The sequence below is a fragment of the Coffea eugenioides genome, chromosome 9, assembly GCF_003713205.1.
Source record: "Coffea eugenioides isolate CCC68of chromosome 9, Ceug_1.0, whole genome shotgun sequence".
Classification (NCBI taxonomy): Eukaryota; Viridiplantae; Streptophyta; class Magnoliopsida; order Gentianales; family Rubiaceae; genus Coffea; species Coffea eugenioides.
The window spans coordinates 15,872,044-15,890,487 of NC_040043.1; the positions used below are offsets into that span (position 1 = coordinate 15,872,044).

Consider the following 18,444-nt stretch of genomic DNA (forward strand, 5'->3'; position numbering starts at 1 on the left):
ACTCAAAACACTTGTTACAATCTATTTCTTTGCATGTGTGTTAGTTTTGAGCCAAAACAAAGAGGTTTAAGAAGGGAAAAACCTAGTTTTTCAAACTAATAACTTGCTGAAAAATTTTCGCCAGAAGCCCTGCGCCACTTTGGAAAATTGGCTATAACTTCGTATAACAACGTTAGAATTAAGTTTCGTTTATTGCATTTGAAACTAGACTCATAGAGCTTTCAACAGCATAAAAATCAGGGATTGGTTCAACTCCTATAAATACCAGCAAATCTACAAAATTTCTTAAAAATCATGACTGTTTGTTTTTACACATGGGACAGCAGTGAGTTTGAACTAAAATTTGACTAACCTATGAGTTGAATTTCATGATGATGTCTTCTAAAACTTATTAATGCTTTGAGTCTGTTTTCTAATGGTGTAAGTTTTGTTATTTTTTGACCTATGGAATTCAAGTTATGCTTTTTCAAAGAATGCCACCGAAACTGGAAATTTTTTCAAATGAATTGAGTGGGACTTGGAAACTTTGAAAAAACTTTTCTAAGTCTTAAACCTTAATTTAGTGTGATTTTGGATGATTAAATTCCTTTCCTCACTTTTAAAATACTTGTGCTGGATTTTATTTTAAAGTCTCGAGTTCAAAGTGAGAAGTATATGGAATACCTTGGAACACTAGACGTGTATGTTTTGGCTAGTTGAATTTTCTAAGTTTAAATTTATTGTGATTGTGAATCTTGCTTCAGGGTTTGGTAGCGATCAAGGTTATCATCCAGAGAGTTGACATTTAATCTACTGATATTGGTGAATGTTCCTTGCATGTTGTGCTTCCAATGACTATGTGAAATGTTGTGACTGTTTGCTTGAATGTTAAATGCTTTTCAATATTGTTAAATAGATTTTCAATTGGCAAGTGTGTACTTTATCGCACTCGACCTAAGTGAATGTGAATTTTCACTGATCAAATGATTGAATATTGCTTGTGCATGAATGTAAGCATTTGGCTGAACGGGCCCTTACCCTTCGTTGCCAGTTGACTCGAGCCAGAAGCGGATTCGGTCGGGCTGCTGGTCACCCTGGGACAATGTTTGGTATACTCGAGTATGACCACGAAATCTGTGGAGAACTGGCCAGTGAATGAAATGCAATGAATGAAATGACTGACTGAATGAAATGATCACTGAAGGAGTTTTTATTTTCAAATGTGTTTTCATAGTTTGGAGGTATAAGGGAGAAATGGTCAGAGACTGAATGACTGACTAAAAGAATGGCTCCAAGTGAGCACGTATCCTTCCAATGATTGAATATTTATTTTTTAAATAACTGTATATTATTGTGCAAAGTGTGCAAATCATTAAATATAATACTTCCATGGTTTCTCTATCAGATTGCTTGTTTGGGAACCTCACTGGGCTTTTAGCTTATTTTTTTAGTTTTGTTGTCCTTACATGAGTGGAGGCCCGAGCAAGTAAGCGTGAAATAGTGTAAATAATCTTCATGTATGTGTACTTTTGTAGTGAAATGTATATGTGGATCTTTGGTAATGTACTCCTATATTTCACTTTTGAGTTGTAAATTAAGTTGGAATTCTTGGATGAATGGAACTTCTATGTTAATCTAGTGGTGTGAATGACTATTTCAAAAATGTTAGTGAGTGAGTTCTGACGAGAGTTGGGTAGGCGGTCCGCCAAACCTTTGGGTTCGCCCTAGGAGGAGATGGGGTCGTCACAACCCATCCCAGAAAAACTACACTTGCAATGCCAAAGAATATTGATCATGGGGGACATTGATCGAGCACAGCTTGAAACGTTCTCAAGTTTCATGAATAGGCTCTCTTTCCATCTATGAGAATGTGTAAATCTTATTTCTCAAATCAATGGCCTTTTGAGGTGAATAGTATTTAGTCATAAAGATGTTATAAATATCTTTCCATGTTCTCAAAGATCCTTTTGCCAAATTCAACAACCAAGATTTTGCACGATCCTTGAGTCAATATAGAAAATACTTCATTCAAAGGTCATCTTCTAAAATGCCATTCGAAGGGAATGTCTGAATCACCTGAATAGAATTCATGGATGAAAGATAGAGCATCTTTATTAGAAAATCCATGAAAAGCAAGTAACATATTGAAACGAATGGTTTTCAATTCATAGTTTCTAGCTCCATATGCAATGTAGAGAAGTTGCTATCACAAACGTTGGATGTTACTCAAACAAAGTCCAGCAAGTGGTTGTGCTATCTGACATTGGTTATTGTCATTATTTCTATTCTCATTAGCCATTTTGGATTCGTCTGAATAACTCAACTCAACCAATAAAACAATATGACCTTTAGGTAATGATTGATGCAAAACTTGATTTTACAACTGCCATTGTTGTTCCAATTCCCTTGCAGATTTTTTTTTAATCTCGGATCAAATTTCGAATCGCTTTGTTGGGATAGTCATAAACCAAGTAGCTAATTAAGAATAGATAAAAAAAAAATAGAAGTGAAGAACTGAAAATAAAATACCAAAATAATTGAAGTAATAAAACTAAACATTATGGCACTAGTGCCAAAAAATTGATCAACTTTTTCTATAAGTGCATTGCGTTGATCGTAGTAATGAAATTATATGAAATATTCCAGAAGTTGAATCTAGAGTAATGAGTTAATTTTTCTACTTTAATTATTATAGGAAACAATGAAATTTAAATTCAAAGTTTTATTATCACCACTTAAGAGGTAAATTTGAGCAAAGAAAATAAATTGGAGAAACCAATTTGCAATTAACTAGCATTTTTCCAATTTTTGATTCAAAGTTTGAACTAATTATTCAGGTATGCCATGGATGTATCGTACATTCATTCTTCCTCCAAGTTCTCAATCATGGATCTCATTTTCCTTTTCTTTGACATCTCGGTTTCCTCTAGTGTGACCTCAACAGCGGGCTTCTTCACTTGAGTGCTAACAAATGCTTTCTTGCCCTTTGCTACCACTAACCTCACCTTCAAGGGATATGGCTTGTAATGGCGTGGTGTGACCGTGGGGAGCCACATTGGTTTTGGATGCCTTCTCATTAAGGGCTTTTGCATTAACTCTGACCGAGTAAAAAACGCTCCTCATTGGAAATTCAAGATATGAGGTCAACAAATGAAGGCAAAGTATACAATAGTAGAGGAAAAATCTAAGGAAAGTGTTAAAGTGGCTTTGTTCCACATCATTTTTTGTATAAGAGAGCCTTTTCCTTAGTTGCGCCTATAAATATCGTAGGCCTGTGATAAAATTAAGTATACCAAACCAAAAGAGGTTTAGTGGATTATTTGGTCCTTTGGGTCATTAAACCTTTTGTTTAGTAAAATATTTTTTGGACTCTCTTGTGTTTTAAATATTAGATATTTTGGGTCTAAGAACACTTTTTTAAGGCATTTTTATACTCTTTTCTTCATAGTAAAATATTGCTCCTCTTCCGCTCGTGGACGTAGATCAATTTGACCGAACCACGAAAATTCCTGTGTTCCTATTTGATTTATTTTTTACTTTATTATTTATCTTTTGGGATTGCCAAAAATTCTTTCGTCAATTTCTTGGGGTCAGACCTAACAAACTGGTATCAAAATTTCTTCGGAGACTTTGGATTTTGTGGCATCAATGACAATAACAAAGACTGTTGTTGAAAAATTCAACAGGAATGTCAATTTCGGGATGTGGCAGCTCAAAGTGGAGACCATTTTGGTTCAAGACGGAGTTGCTTTAGTGATACAGGGAATTGAGAAAATGTCAAAAAATTTGATAGATGCAAATTTTGTTGAGATGGATAAGAAGGTTCGGCCTAGTATTATTTTAAATCTCTCTAACGAGATTTTGTGGGAGGTAGCCACTGATACTTCAGCAAAGGCCATGTGGGACAAGTTGAAAGCCTTATGCATGAATAAGACAATTGAGAATCCGATTTATTTAAAACAAAATTTGTATATGCTTCGCATGAATAAAGGTATATCTATACTCTCACATCTTGATAAATTTGATTCCATTATTACGGATTTGGAGAATATATATTCGAAAATTGATGATGAGGATCAGGCCTTGTTACTTGTTTCCTTCCCCAATCTTTTAAATATTTTTGGGATACTATGATTTATGAAAAAGAAATAATTTCGTATCAAAAAATTAAATCTGCATTAAAATCTAAGGAATAGATAGACAGGAATATTACTAAAAAATTTAGTGGAGGTTGGGCGGAATGTCTGGTTGTTAAGGACAGAATCTAGAAAAGTGAATTTGACAGTAGTAAATCTAAATCTAGATTTAAATCCAGACATAGAAATTTGAAGTGTAATTATTGTCACAAAATGGGGTACATTAAGATAAATTATTTTAAATTGAAAAATATATTGAAGTAAAAGAGAAAACCTAGTGAGAAAAATATTGATACTGTCGAAACTAGCATTGCACCTGATGAGAATGAAGGAAATATTTTCTTTGTGACTTATAATAGGACAAGGTCTAAAATAATGAATTTTAGATTTAGATGCTCTTATTACACGTGTCCCGTTAGGGATTTATTTTTCACTTATGAATTTTGTAATGGTAAAATTTTTAGTCTGTTTGTGATGTTGGTATGGGTACAATTTGAAATAAAATGCAGGATGGTATTGTGAGGATGTTTGCTAATATTAGACATGTTCCTAATTTGAAAAAGAATTTCATTTCTTTAGACACCCTGGAGGCTCTTGGGTACAAATACACAGGTGAAAATGGTGTTATGAAGGTTTCTAAAAATGCTCTCATTATAATGAAAGCTTCAAGTTTGGTAGTTTATATGTTTTGCAGGGATCTATTATCACAGGTTCGGTTGCAGTTTTATCATCGTCATCTTTATCTGATTCTGACATCACCAAATTGTGGCATATCCATTTGGAACATATAAGTGAGAAAGCCTTGGGCATACTGAGCAAAAGGAGACTTCTTTGCGATCAGAGTATTGGATCATTGAAATTCTGTGAACACTGTGTTTTTGGAAAGCAAAAAAGAGTTAGTTTCAGTTCACTAACAATTTATAAGACGAAAGATACTCTTAAATATATTCATTCAGATTTATGGGGTCCATCTCGTGTTCCGTCTAAGGGTGGTCTCAGATATATATTGACTTTCATTGATGATTATTCAAGAAAAGTTTGGATTTATTTTCTTAAATATAAGAATGATATTTACCTTACTTTTAAACAATGAAAAGTTTTGATTGAAAAATAGACAGGTAAACGGATCAAGCGGCTTAGAACAGATAATGGCATGAAATTTCGTGAAAGAGAATTTGATGATTTTTTATAAGAGCAAAGGAATTATTCGGCATCGCAGTGTTAGGATGACGCATTAACAAAATGGCTTGGCCGAACGTATTAACAGAATACTTTTAGAGAGAATAAGGTGTATGATTTCTAATGCAAGGTTGACAAAGGACTTTTGGGCAGAAACGATCTCTATGGCTTATTATATTGTCAACCGTGCTCATTCTACTGCCCTTGATTTCAAAATTCTTGAGGAAGTTTAGCGAGGTACTCCTGTTGATTATTCTGATTTAAAATTTTTTGGGTGTTCAACATACGTGTATGTAAATGATGAAAAATTAGAGTCTTGAGTTAAAAAATGTATTTTTCTTGAGTATGTTTATGGGGTGAAGGGATACAAATTATGGTGTTCTGATCCCAAATTTTTAAAATTTATAATCAGTAGAGATGTTACTTTTGATGAATTTTTTATGTTATTTTTCAAGAAGGAGTCTATAATTCTTGTCAAATAGATGATGATATGCAGAAGCAGGTGAAAGTGGAAATTGGTAGTTCTGATCCTTCTATTCAACAAGTACCAGTAGATGCATCTAAATCTACTGATGAAAATAATTTATAAGAGGAATAATATTTTATTATAAAAAATAGACCAAGGAGGGATATTCGACCACTACAAAAATATACAAATTTGATTGCATATGATTTGTTTATTGTAGAAGAAACTGATATAGTTGGTGAGTCTACTACCTATTCAGAAGTAATTCTTGTGATGACTCTACTAAATGGTTGATTACAATGAATGAAAAAATTGAATCTCTCTATCGAAATGAAATTTGGGTTCTTGTGAATCCGCCTTCAGATAAGAAAATTGTTAGATGCAAATGAATCTTCAAGCAAAAAGAAGAAATTTCAGGGGTCGAAGATGCAAGGTACAAAGCATGGTTGGTTGCAAAGGGCTATAATCAGGTACAGGGTATTGATTTTAATGAAGTATTTTCACCTGTTATTAAACATAACTCCATTCATGTTTTGCTTGCTTTTGTTGCCATGTATGAGTTGGAATTGGAGCAGTTTGATATTAAAGCAACTTTCTTGCATAGTAAACTTGAATAGAAAATTTATATGAAGCAACCTCAGGGATTTGAAATTGAAGGAAAGAAAAACCATATTAATTCTTATAAACTGGTTTTGTTAGCATTTAATTATTGTTATATTTTGAAAGTCTAAAGTTGGATGATCCATTGTTTAGGTTCTGATGAAGGTGTATATGCCTGGGTCGTTGCTAATTATGCCCTTGGCACTCTAGGAGGTGATCCTAAGCAAACAACTGGTATTATTGAACTTGGAGGTGCTTCAGCTCAGGTTGTGAATTTATTTTCAATTGTTAGGTTCTTCTATAGTTAAGACATGCTCATATTCACTGACTTATGTGGAACTCATGTCTGAATTTTTTCTAGTTACTTGAGTATTTCTTCTACTCATAGGTGAAGCTTTTAGTGTAATGAATGGTGACTTCTTATACATTTGTAATGCCAACTGAAACTGCAAACTAAATATTGTTATTTTGGTTCTAAATATTATCACTGAGCTTATCATTATCTCTGTGTTAGACTTTAGATTAGCTTCAGCATTTCTTGTGCTTTACAGGAAATTATAAGGTCTTAAAAGTAATTATTAATCAGGACTGAATGGTGAGGATTGGATGTGGAACAACCTAAATACCTTGCTGGGCAATAGGATCTATATCAAGATCAATGATGGAGGAACAAGCGTATTGCTTTATGCTGTATATTTTTCATGTTTTTTAGTCTTTCTTCGCTGAGTGACTATTTTCGGGCTTCTTTCTATCAGAATGAGACCTTGTGTTTGGATAACTTTCAGTTTTGTGGTTCTTTTTCTTTTTCACCATTTTCTTACTTTTATTTTTTTGCATCAACTGTGGCAGGAAAACAGGTTTCTTGTTATGGTGATACGTGATTTGTTAAACCTTTGTGAGATTACAAAAGGCAAAGACAACAAAGTAGTTATTGCAAGTAATATAATGTGAGTTGTTAAACTGCATTTTCATTCTGATAGAGTAGGTAGCAGTAACTAGGCATTCTTATGTGATAACTTTATCTTAGTTAACTATTTGCAAATGAAATTTATTCAGGCAAATGACCGTGAACTCCAGTTTTCCATGGTTGATGGTGATTTCAAGAAGTTTGTAGGAAAATGGTCTGTCAAATCTGGTAAAAGGTAAATTCTGGTGTAACATATTTTGCATCTCCTTCCTGGTGATGTGTGTTTCTGAGGATGATTAAAGACTCAAGTATCATTTGGTTCTTAACATTTTTGGCAATCCATGCTGGTTATCCATCTCAACTGTTGCATGAAAATGTAGCCTCTTTAGTTTTGGAGTCTTTATTCAACTAAAATGATATTGTTTACCTTTACATAGCACTGGTAAACATCTTTAGTGCCTAGACTATTGTCTACCACTTTAATGCCTAAAGGAGTCAGATTTTGTCTACGGCCAAAGTGCATTTCCAAATAATGTTGGACATTTTTAAACTAACTGTGACGCCCCGAAAAAAAATGAGTTTGAGAACCCGGAAATTTTCTACTTTTCTAGGGTTTATTTGTTTAACGCCCGCTTTTCTACATTTTCTTGATTAGAAAAAATTCCCCAGATAAAGTTTATGAGCAAATATCGTTTTCAAATGATTTTTCTAGTATCAGTTAGTTTTTGAGAAATTAAGAATATATATTGGACGTGGGACCTACTAGTGCGAAAAGTTCGGAAAAATTCGGCCAATTAGGTTACATTCCGGATACTGGTTGAAATTTATCGGGTGTTAAGAGATAAGTAGAGAGTGAAATTTGATTGATGTGAGAGGAAAAGAAAGGGATAGGAATGCATTTAAGAGGTGACAAGTGTCACTCTCTTATTGGTTATACTTTATGATTTACTATTCATGTTTTTGACTTTTGACCAAAATGGTTAAATATCTTAAAAATTGCACAAAAATTACCATTTCTTACCTCCTCCATAGCCGGCCCTCTCTCTTGCCAAGAAGGAAGAAAACTTCTTCAAACTTCAAGCTTTCAACTAGCTCAAATCATCCAAACCAATTGCCTAAACTAGTTTCTACTCCATACAACCTTTCCATTTGGTGTTAGTGGTGAGTTTGGTGAAGTTTTTGGAAGAGCTAAGGTGGTCTACAACTCCTCTTCTCTTGTATACTAGGTAAGTGATGATTGACTATCCTCTTACACCTAATGATGTTGAATTTATGCCTAATGGTGGCTATTGTGTTAGAAATTGTGGCTTATTTCTTGGTTTGAAGTGATTTGGTTAAGTTTTTATTTTTTTGAGGAATTTTCAAGTTTCATGTGATTATGATGTTGTGGTTGTTTATGATGGTTGGTAATAAGGGGTTATGACTCTAGTGGATGTATATGATTGGTAATTGCAACCAATTTCTGTTTTGGACCAAAAATTGAAAAGTAAGGGTTTTGTGATGAACATTCTGTCCGAAATTTTTGGTCCTAGATAGAGGCCGAATTGGCCTTTGCTTAAAACATGAAAGTTGTAGGGAATGACATTTTAATGGTGCCTACAAAATTTCAGGTCATTTGGAGTAGTGTAGAGTGAGTTATGTCGTTTTTACTGTTACTGTTCTGGGTGATCAGAATGTGAGAACTGTGATTGTAATCGTCTGTTTTGACTGGAATTGCTTTGGATTTGGGTGTTGAGGTCTTCTTATGAAATGTAGTTTGATGTCTTAGCTACCGTATGCCTTTGGAATCAATGCATTTGGACCTGTATAGACTGAGTTGGACTAATTACAGCATAGTGTGATTTGTAAACCTGCAATTACGGTTCTGGTTTGGTATTCTGCATTTTTGACTTAGTTGTGCTGGGATTTGGACTGAGTGACCTTCTACATTGTTATAGCCCTGGTTCTTAGCTTCGAGATGGTGGGTCTTACACCCTAATCCGATAATCGTAGTGCTTTTGGTACCATTACCGTAAAATGACGTCGAAACTGTTTTTCTGGTTTTGAGCTTAACTTTCATTTCCAAACTTTTCCCTAGCTGGACTTGTACTAGTACTACTTGGAGCTTGCTGAATGGCTATTGGATGAACTTGTTGTTGTGTGTGTACCTTTGGGACTGATTTGAGGAAGTAATGAAGCCATGATGGCTGGAAAAGTTAACAAATTCAGGGGAAGTGCTGTCCGAACTTTGAAGGAACTCGTTTGCATTGAGTTTGTGATTTAAGACTTGGATTTGAGCAAGGCAACGATATTTGATGGATGATTTCTGAGCCATGGAGGTGAGTGACCTCAAACTATTTCTAAATTTATTTATGAACCGTTTCTTGCATTATTTACTTTTGAACTGTTTTCAAAGTTACTTTTGGAACTGTTTTCTTACATATCATGCGTGCTTGCATATCAGTGTCTTGTTATTATTGATTTTGCTTTCAATGATTGTTAAAACGAGTTTTCTAGGCGAGTGTGTACTTTATCGCACTCGACCTAAATAAATATGAAAATTTTCAATGATTAATGATTAAATGCTACTTGCGCATGAATGTAAGCCTTTTGGGCTGAACTGGCCATTGCCCCTTGTTACCGGTCGTCTCGAGCCAGAAGCGGACTCGGTCGGGCGACTAGGAACTTGGGTGAACGTTTCTGTATACTCGAGTATTACCTTGTAGGTTGGTGGAGCCTGGCCAAAAGCCAGGGACGGGGTGAATGAATGCACGAATGAAATAAAAAATGCAATGAAATGGCAGGAGAACGAACGTATCCTTCTCATGAATGTTACTATCGCTTTCCATTGTACATGTTTCTTGAATTATTGATACTCCATATTTAATGTTTTGTAAATGTTGAAATTGTTTCTGGACTTATCATTTGATTTGAATTGAACATCATTGAAATGAACTATGGTTAAACCGATTTGATTACTGATTTTACTGGTTACTCGCTGAGCTTCTAGCTCACCCCAAAAATATTTTTATTCCCCTCCACAGGGCTCAAGGCGAAGGAAGGGCTTGTAGCGTTTATTCATGGATTATCTCATGTATGGATTGAACTTGGATTTTCTTTTGTGTAATCATTCATATTGGGATTGTATTGAACTTTTAGAATTGATTGGTTGTGTAATAGTCTAGTTTTGGACTTCCTCCTGTATGATAGTTGGTATCAAGGATCAGAGTAGCGCAGTGGAAGCGTGGACGCTTCGCTTTTGATATGTAGAGTTTGGGAACCTTTGATGTATATTTGATATATATATCTTGAAATTCAATTGAGGATTGTAGAAAATGACTGAGTCCTGGCGAGAGTTGGGCAGGCGGCCCGCCGAACCCTCTGGTTCGCCTTAGGGGGAGGTGGGGCCGTGACACTAACTCGAGGCACTAAATAGTTATAATATTATTAAAGCAGTGCCCAGTTTTAATTGTACATAGTTTTAATTGCAGCAAATGATGTGAAAAATTTAATAACTGGATTTGTCAAACATTTGAGGTTGTAAGGGTATTTTCTTTTTTTCTTTCTGATAGTCTAAGTAATCAATGGTTGAATGTTCTTGCACTTGATTAATTTTGTTGAAGAAACTCTCTACTTTGCAGTGATGTCTACTATTTTCTAACATTTTTTAGTTTGACAATGATAGTAGTAGCATAAAAGAGTACCATGTTCGAGGCTTTGCAGTTTCCCCCTGATTCTTGCGTTAGTCATATCAGATCTGTCAAAATCTTCATCAAGTTTTATCAATCTGCTATATTGAGAAGAATCAAAATTGTGATGATTAACAAGGATCCTGACAAGTAACAAAATTCTAGGACTTCTTTTTGTGTGCCTAAGATGTTGTCAAATTTAATTGTTTGATGGTGTGACGCCCCCACTTCTCCCTAAGGCGAACCAAAGGGTATCCGCGGGACGCCTGCCCAACTCTCGCCAGGACTCAAGCAATTTCCGTCCAAGCTTAATACAATACTAGACGTTACGATTAAATATCATAAATACAATCAGTGCGTAAGCATTCAAGCTTATCAATATTCAACATCTGCCCAATCATTACATCGGGATCTCGAAATACATCAATATTCAAAATATACATCAATCACAAGTCTAGCCCAAAGTGCAACGGAAACCCTAAAAACAAGAGTACGCCAAGAGGGGTTTCTCCAACATTTCTCCAAGTCCAATCCTGTTAAGAAAATAAATCTACAGGGTGAGCAAAACGCTCGTGAGGCCAAGAACACACATGCAAGCACGTAGTCCAGATAACAGTCCCAAATAACAGTCCAAGAGATAATTACAAGTAATTAATAAAGCCAGTGAAAGTAAGCAGAAACAATTCAAGGATATAGTAGCTCTCAGGAGCTAAGTTCCACTTGCTTTGCCAGTTCATTCGTATATCTTCCCGCGATGACTCTCCGTCAACCGGGCTGATATTTCCAAACCGTAGATCACCACTTACTTCTCATCCGTCCACCCTACACCGCTTCGGGCCCGCACGACATTTATAAGGCTATACTCCACGAGTATGCCAAGCAAGATCTCTCAAATAGATCAAGCTTATCATGTGATTCTCATGGCTCACCAAGGTACCCGACCAAGCCCATGCCGGCTCGAGTTCCAAGGTCGGCCTATGAGTTTGGGCGTCCCCCATGTATCATGTAAGTGTCGAGGAGATTCACTCCAACGACGTATGCAGCCATAGCATACCATGTCATGTAATAAAGCATTCGACAGGTTTAAGCATGTATTTCAGGTCATGTAAACCAGGCAAAACATGTTAAGCATGAGTCATTTGTTTCAAATGAGAACGAGTGCGATAAAGTACACACTCGACTCCATTTTTCAAAACCAAGTAGGCTAAGCATGTAATCAGGTAAGCCAAGCATGAATCAAGTCCATAGAGTTCAAGTAGCCATACACTTGACACTCACCGAGCAAATCAAGAAGAAATATTTTCTGGAAGTTCAAGTGTTCACTGTAGGATCCTCTTGAAGGTCCTCGAGTGCACCTGAGCAAAATATAATGTATTATCATTCACGTGCCCCAATTATCAAGGAAGATTGTATGTTAGTACAATCTAAGAAAATTTCATGAAAACGAACCTCAGTTACTCGTAAATCGAGGTTCAATTAGAGTTTCTTAAAGTACAAGAGCGATCAAGTTTTCATTTCGGAAAATCAAGTATAAAATGTTCAAGTAATATCGAAGGAATAAGGAGTGCTTGAAAACTCCCTTCCTTTGGAATTCGGAAAATTTTCAGTTTTGATACGATATTTTGAAAAATCGTATCTCACATTCTACATGTCAAAAATTGGAAAACTTGGTACCGTTGGAAACCTCTTTGAAAGTACTAAAAGTTCTTAGAAGACACTTTTCCATGATTCTAAATGGAAGACATTCAAAAATGGGCTCAAAGTTACTGTTTCAGGGTACTTAAGGTTGTGTTGGGGTTGGTTTTTCGCTAACTTTGAAAATTTCGGCAAAATTCACACGTTGCGAGCTAGCCTCTGAAATCTATAACTCAATTAGAGTTGCAAGTAATGTTTTTAACAGAAAAAGTGGATCAAGAATCGGAGTTTCGAGCACCGAGATACGGTAGCTCAAAGTTAGGGAAAAATTCAAAACTGGTGAACAAATTTCCAGATTTGAGCTTCCAACTTTGGGACTTTAGTTAGGTATCGAAATGGACTTGGATTGGTACAAAATTTGGCAGTATAATACTCCTATATAAAAAGTATTCCTCTACCAAATTTCATGGAAAAATACCTTCGGGAAGGTAGTCACTCAAACAACCAAAGTTTCGAAAATCCTGAGACAAAACTGCCTTGAGCCTTTTGTTTTCCATTCCAAACATTTGGTCAAGGAAAAATTCCTCAAACATGGCTCATTAGTGTAGGCAAAGCCTAAGGAACATTCATGGTACATTTCATAAGTGTTTAGCACCAAAATATTCAGTTAGCAAGTCTACACCAAGCCTTGCATCAAATCTGTCCAAAAGTTAGGGTTTTCAAGAGCAGGGCAGGTTCCGTATTTTGATCACAAATCACTCAAATTAACTCGGAAGTGAGCATGGTTTATGGCGTTGAAAAATAAATTCATAGAGCTATAATTTCACAGAAGAAATCATTTTGAAATTCGGCACACAACTAGCTCGAATTCGAGCCACAAGTTGCAGCCTCAGCATTTCGTTCCAGGAAAACAGAGGAACAGGACAGCCGACTTTAAATGGTTGGTTCGGCTCACATATATGGAACCAGAATGTGCATTTTATACCGTCGGAAAGGTGGGAATGTCTAGTTTCAAATGCCACTAACGGCACTAGATTTCGACGTCGGAGTACAGAGTTATGGCCGAAACACGAAAACTGGTCAGAGCATTACGGGAACAGTTCCAGATTTACTAGCTTTGTGAAATCGATTCATTTGACCCACCAAACCTCAATATTTTTCAATGAAATTTTTTACACCATCTATACAACATATAAAAATCATATATAAGCCATTAAATCCCCAAAATTCTGCAGAAATAGGTACGTTCAAAGCAGGGGCAGAATTGGAACTTTTTACTCCATGCACCCCTTGAAGTTTCTACTAATAATACACCATTAATCTACCATTTTGAGCACTAAACCAACATTAAATCCATCATCAAGCATGAGATCAGTCCCCAAGACAAAGGTGGGAGTTCATAGAGCCCACCCATTTCATTTTACACCATAAACAAGCTAACCAAAGGCATAAATGAACTTAACTAGGTAAGATAACCTCCAAATGACAAGTTTCTAAGGTTGGATCATCACTCACTTGGTTGGAGGTTCAAGAGCAGAATTTCGGTCACTCTTTGCTCCAGAAAACCGTGGCTTTTCAGCTCCCTTTTGCAGCTTAAGATGATCTTCTAGTGTAGAGCTAAGTGTGGTTAAATTTTGGTAGGATTTGGTGCTGGTTTGATGATGATTTTTGGTGATGGAAAATTTGGAAGAACTTGGTGTTCTTGTTGAGCTAAATGGCCGGCCAAATGAGGGGTGAGGAGAGAGAAATTTTGATCAAATTTAGCTTCCTATGGAAGCTTCATTTGTGTGGCCCATGTTGATGCAAAAGTCAACTCTACTACCGCGCGCACTCGCGCGCGTTTCGAGCTCGATTCCTCTCGCGTTTGTTTCACTAGTGCACTAACCCTCTAATGCACTTATGTTCATATAAATATTATTCACTCTTAATTGTCCCAAAATGAGGGTCTAAAGTCCCTCAATTAAAATCACGTGTGTGAAAACGCGTATCTCCAATTTAAGCGCGATAACACGAAGCTTCCGAGAAATTCTTACAACGATAATACTAATAACTATCACTTGAGTATTTAAACATGAAATTACCTAATTTAGGTCCATTGTATAAATCTTTAATATTCCAAGCCTATTGTACTCTCAATCGGGTAAAATTTCCAAGCACTATTCACTGTTCTCACTAAACGCGCTCCCGGAAATTAATTCTTGAAACAAGTCACTTTAAAAATATAACGAAACTATATTTCCACGTAATTAGGTTCAATAGGTCTAGAAAATAATACTCGGAATAAATGAACAAGTAAATAATTAAATAAGTTCAAAATAGGGTTTTAATAGGAGTTTTACGAGTCCTCACATGAGTCGAGTATTAACTCCTCAAATCTCCAATAAATTTGTATCCATGCGTCTTTTGGAAAACTATCCACGCGTGAGTAGTATATGCTCACTTAGAACTTATTCACCTTTAATTCTCAATTAACTTTTCTTAATCTGCTATTGTCCGTTCTTAATTTCCCCAGGATAATCATACTCTCGAATATAATATCACCTTGAAACACTCGTGTTCATTATTTCTCATTTAAACAATCCTCCGAAAATTCAAGTTGTTAACGGGACGTTTTAAAAGCATAATGAAGACATTATTCCATACGAATGGATTTAAAATGGTCGTAATAAATTATTTGGGGAAAACAGGTGGATAAATACTTAATTAAACCATTAATATTCGATAAAAATAAGAAATTTTTCGGGTCCTCACAGATGGTCATATTTCGATCAGCTATTGATTTGTTAAATTAAGTGGCGTTTATTAGATCAGCTGTTTATTAGATTAGTTTATTGAATAGTTTGATGGTCATATTTAGATCAGCTATCTGAGTTCAAGGATGAACACTATCACACACATGAGTTTTCTTCATGAATGGATTCACCTTGTCAAATTTATTTTTTTGAAACTGGTTGGTTCCTTGAACTTTGTGGCTGTTTAGCTTTTCAAATTGTAGAAAACCTATGATCTAGACCTTAGTTTCTATGCCCTTCTGACCCTAGGAATCCATATTCCAGTTTCCTTATCTTGCATCGAGCCTCCAGTGATGAAGAGTCTAGCTATAAAACTGATAAACGCCTATAAAGTATATATTTTCCATTATATAAGCAGCGAATGTCCTAATAATTGGAGTTAGATTTTGGAAGAAATAACAGCATTTTTAGAGGTGGGGACACCTGGGAAAATTTGTGTTATTATCTAGAAGTAGTCCCGTTCCTCAAGGGCTAAGTAAAGCATGTTAAAGTAACGACATGTACTGCTTTTTCATGCTTAATATAAGTGGTACAGGAAGACATTTTTATTCGGCCGAAGTTGGTTGCTAATTGGTAGTTCAAGACTTTGGCACTCAGATTACACTTTTTCTAGAAGGAATGGAATGGGTCCTGTTTTCGGCTTCAATTAAACAGAAAAGAGCGCTGTCTTCGAGGTCATAGATGAGAGCTGACAAGATAGAAAATGGAACTAGATTACAAATCTTTGCATTTGGAATTAAAAAAATTTGTGATTCAATTGACTTCATATTTTTTTCTGTGGATAATTTGAAATTTTGTTGGTTTCTAGCATTTACTTGCAGTCCGGTTTGTTGCACTCACAACCCAAATCAGCAGTTGGAACACTAGCATATATTGAACCTGAGGTCCTGTCAAGGAAGGAATATGATGGGAAGGTATGTATCATCAAAATTCTTGAAGAATTTACAGAGATTCTCTCCCTCTGAGCATTAGTTTCCTCTTCTAGTTAACTCTTCACTGTGATAGTATAATGGAATTTCCTCCCTTTTGCTGTGATATGGTATTACTAGATCGACTAGTATCCCCCACTTGCATCCAAACATAGTCAAAAGTAGTAGTACTGTTTCTTCTAAATCAGTAATATGGCCCTTGTCTCAAGTATCTTGTAAGCTTTGTGCTAGTGGTTATGCTTGTTCAGTTCATTTCTTCCTGCTTAACAGGCAGGCTATGCTTCCTACTTTCTGCTCATTAAATAGTTTTGTCTCAAGAAGGTCTTCATTCATTTTGTAATTGCTGTCTATTTTCTAGATTGCGGATGTATGGTCCTGTGGTGTGACATTGTACGTGATGTTGGTGGGAGCTTATCATATGGACTTAATTGGATTTTTGTTCAGTATGACTATTCATTCAAATTCAATAGTGTATGCTTGTAATGGCATATTTTTTGACTGAAATCGATTTTAATGCATATGATACTTTTCTTTCAATGCAGTACAATGCTATTAAATGCTCTTGAGGAGATGAAAAAGGTTGGCTTTTGGATATGCTCATGAAGATGACTTCAGTTTGACACAAATTGCTGCTTTAGTCTATGTTTTTGTTTGGAAAGAGTACTTTGTTTTTTTGGATGCGTAATGGCTGTTACTAGTTGAACTGATGTGAATTTAGTACTCTATTGTTTGGATGGATAATGGTTGTTAGTACTTGAACTAATGTGGGCATTGGAACCCATTTTGGTTAATGTGTGTTTTGATGAATTTAGAGATGTTTATAACCATCTATATATATATATATATATTTGAGGGTTCATTGTACATTAATTACTATCGTTTTTTGCATTAGTCGAGCCACAATTTTCTGCTATGGTTGTTGAAAATGCAATAGAATTGCAGCTCTTGTACACAAAGTTGTAAGTTCACTAAGTGACGACTATTCTTGTTCAAGTCGTCACTGTGCACGTTCAAATTTGTGACGACTTCTGCTATCTTTTATGACAAAAAAATTTTGGAAACAGTGACAAGAAACTTCGTCACAGAATACTATTCTTTAGTGACGAATTAGTCTTCGTCATTCAATAATAATATTTAGTGACGACTTTGTAGAGGTTGTCACACGTACCCATTTGTGACATAGAATTATTGACAACGATGTGACAATGGAAAAAGTCGTCACTATACTCATATAATGACGACTTTCTAATTTTTAGTGATGACTTCCTATTGTCACAAAAGGTCAAATTTCTTGTAGTGACTTTAACCTCGAGATTGGTTGTCTTCTTAGCTATTTTGTTGCCGGAAATTCCAGCCATGAATTGAAATGAAGGACGCTTTGGTTATTCATGTTCTTAGGTCCAAATGTTTTCTTTTCACTCCAAAATCATATTTGCATTTTTGCACTAGTAGTTACTTGGATTTTCTTTGATTTACCTAAACTTTAGATGGTTGAACCATAATATTTTATCTTGGTTGTTCTTAGGGTTTGTCGGTGATCAAGGGTATAATCCGGGAGGAAACTTTTGATGTTATTTTTGCTTGAATTGGTGAGTGTACCACTCACATGACTTGATGCTTAACCGATTTACTTGTGCTTGAAATTTATGACTCAAATGACTGTGACTTTAGTTTATCCTGGACGGAACAAGGGTGTACTTTATCACACTATCACACTCGTTTCCCTTGACTATTTTACTAGTTAACTGTGCAATTTGGATCTGTTACTTGTGCATGAGTTGATGTCGTTTGGAGGCTAATATCCAACGACCTTACTGTGAAATTTGAGCTCAAGCCTCATTGGTAATCAAGCGAATCGAGCCAGCAAAGGTTTGGTCGAGGTAGAATGACAAACCATGAGAAAATTGTTATTGATTCACTGAATATTCTAATATCTGGTATACTCGAGTATTACCACCACTGTTTCTGTTTGGTGTTCGGGCCCAGTAAGGGGTACGTTTGGTGGACAGAAACCGGTGTAAAGTGGGATCTATGGTCATTGTTTTGTTTCTTTAAACATTGACGGAGTGTCAACGGGTTTGGATCAAGTTAATGCAACGGAGAATTTGGCTCTTGAGAGCCATTTATATCCTTTTACTTGAACTACTCTGTTT

General features: G+C 35.7%; 1 long non-coding RNA gene and 1 other non-coding gene across 3 annotated transcripts; both read left to right on the forward strand.

Annotated features, from left to right (window-relative positions):
* Positions 1-1,765: 1,765 nt before the first annotated feature.
* On the forward strand, positions 1,766-1,872 carry LOC113748485. Its single transcript, XR_003464342.1, has one exon. It is a non-coding gene; the product is annotated as a small nucleolar RNA R71 (small nucleolar RNA).
* A 5,301-nt stretch (positions 1,873-7,173) lies between these two features.
* LOC113783795 lies at positions 7,174-17,032 on the forward strand. Of its 2 annotated transcripts, XR_003469985.1 has the most exons (4): positions 7,174-7,307; positions 7,417-7,502; positions 16,184-16,276; positions 16,834-17,032. It is a non-coding gene; the product is annotated as an uncharacterized LOC113783795 (long non-coding RNA). The 2 variants fall into 2 exon arrangements; XR_003469986.1 differs by lacking the exon at positions 16,184-16,276.
* The last annotated feature ends 1,412 nt before the right edge of the window (positions 17,033-18,444 follow it).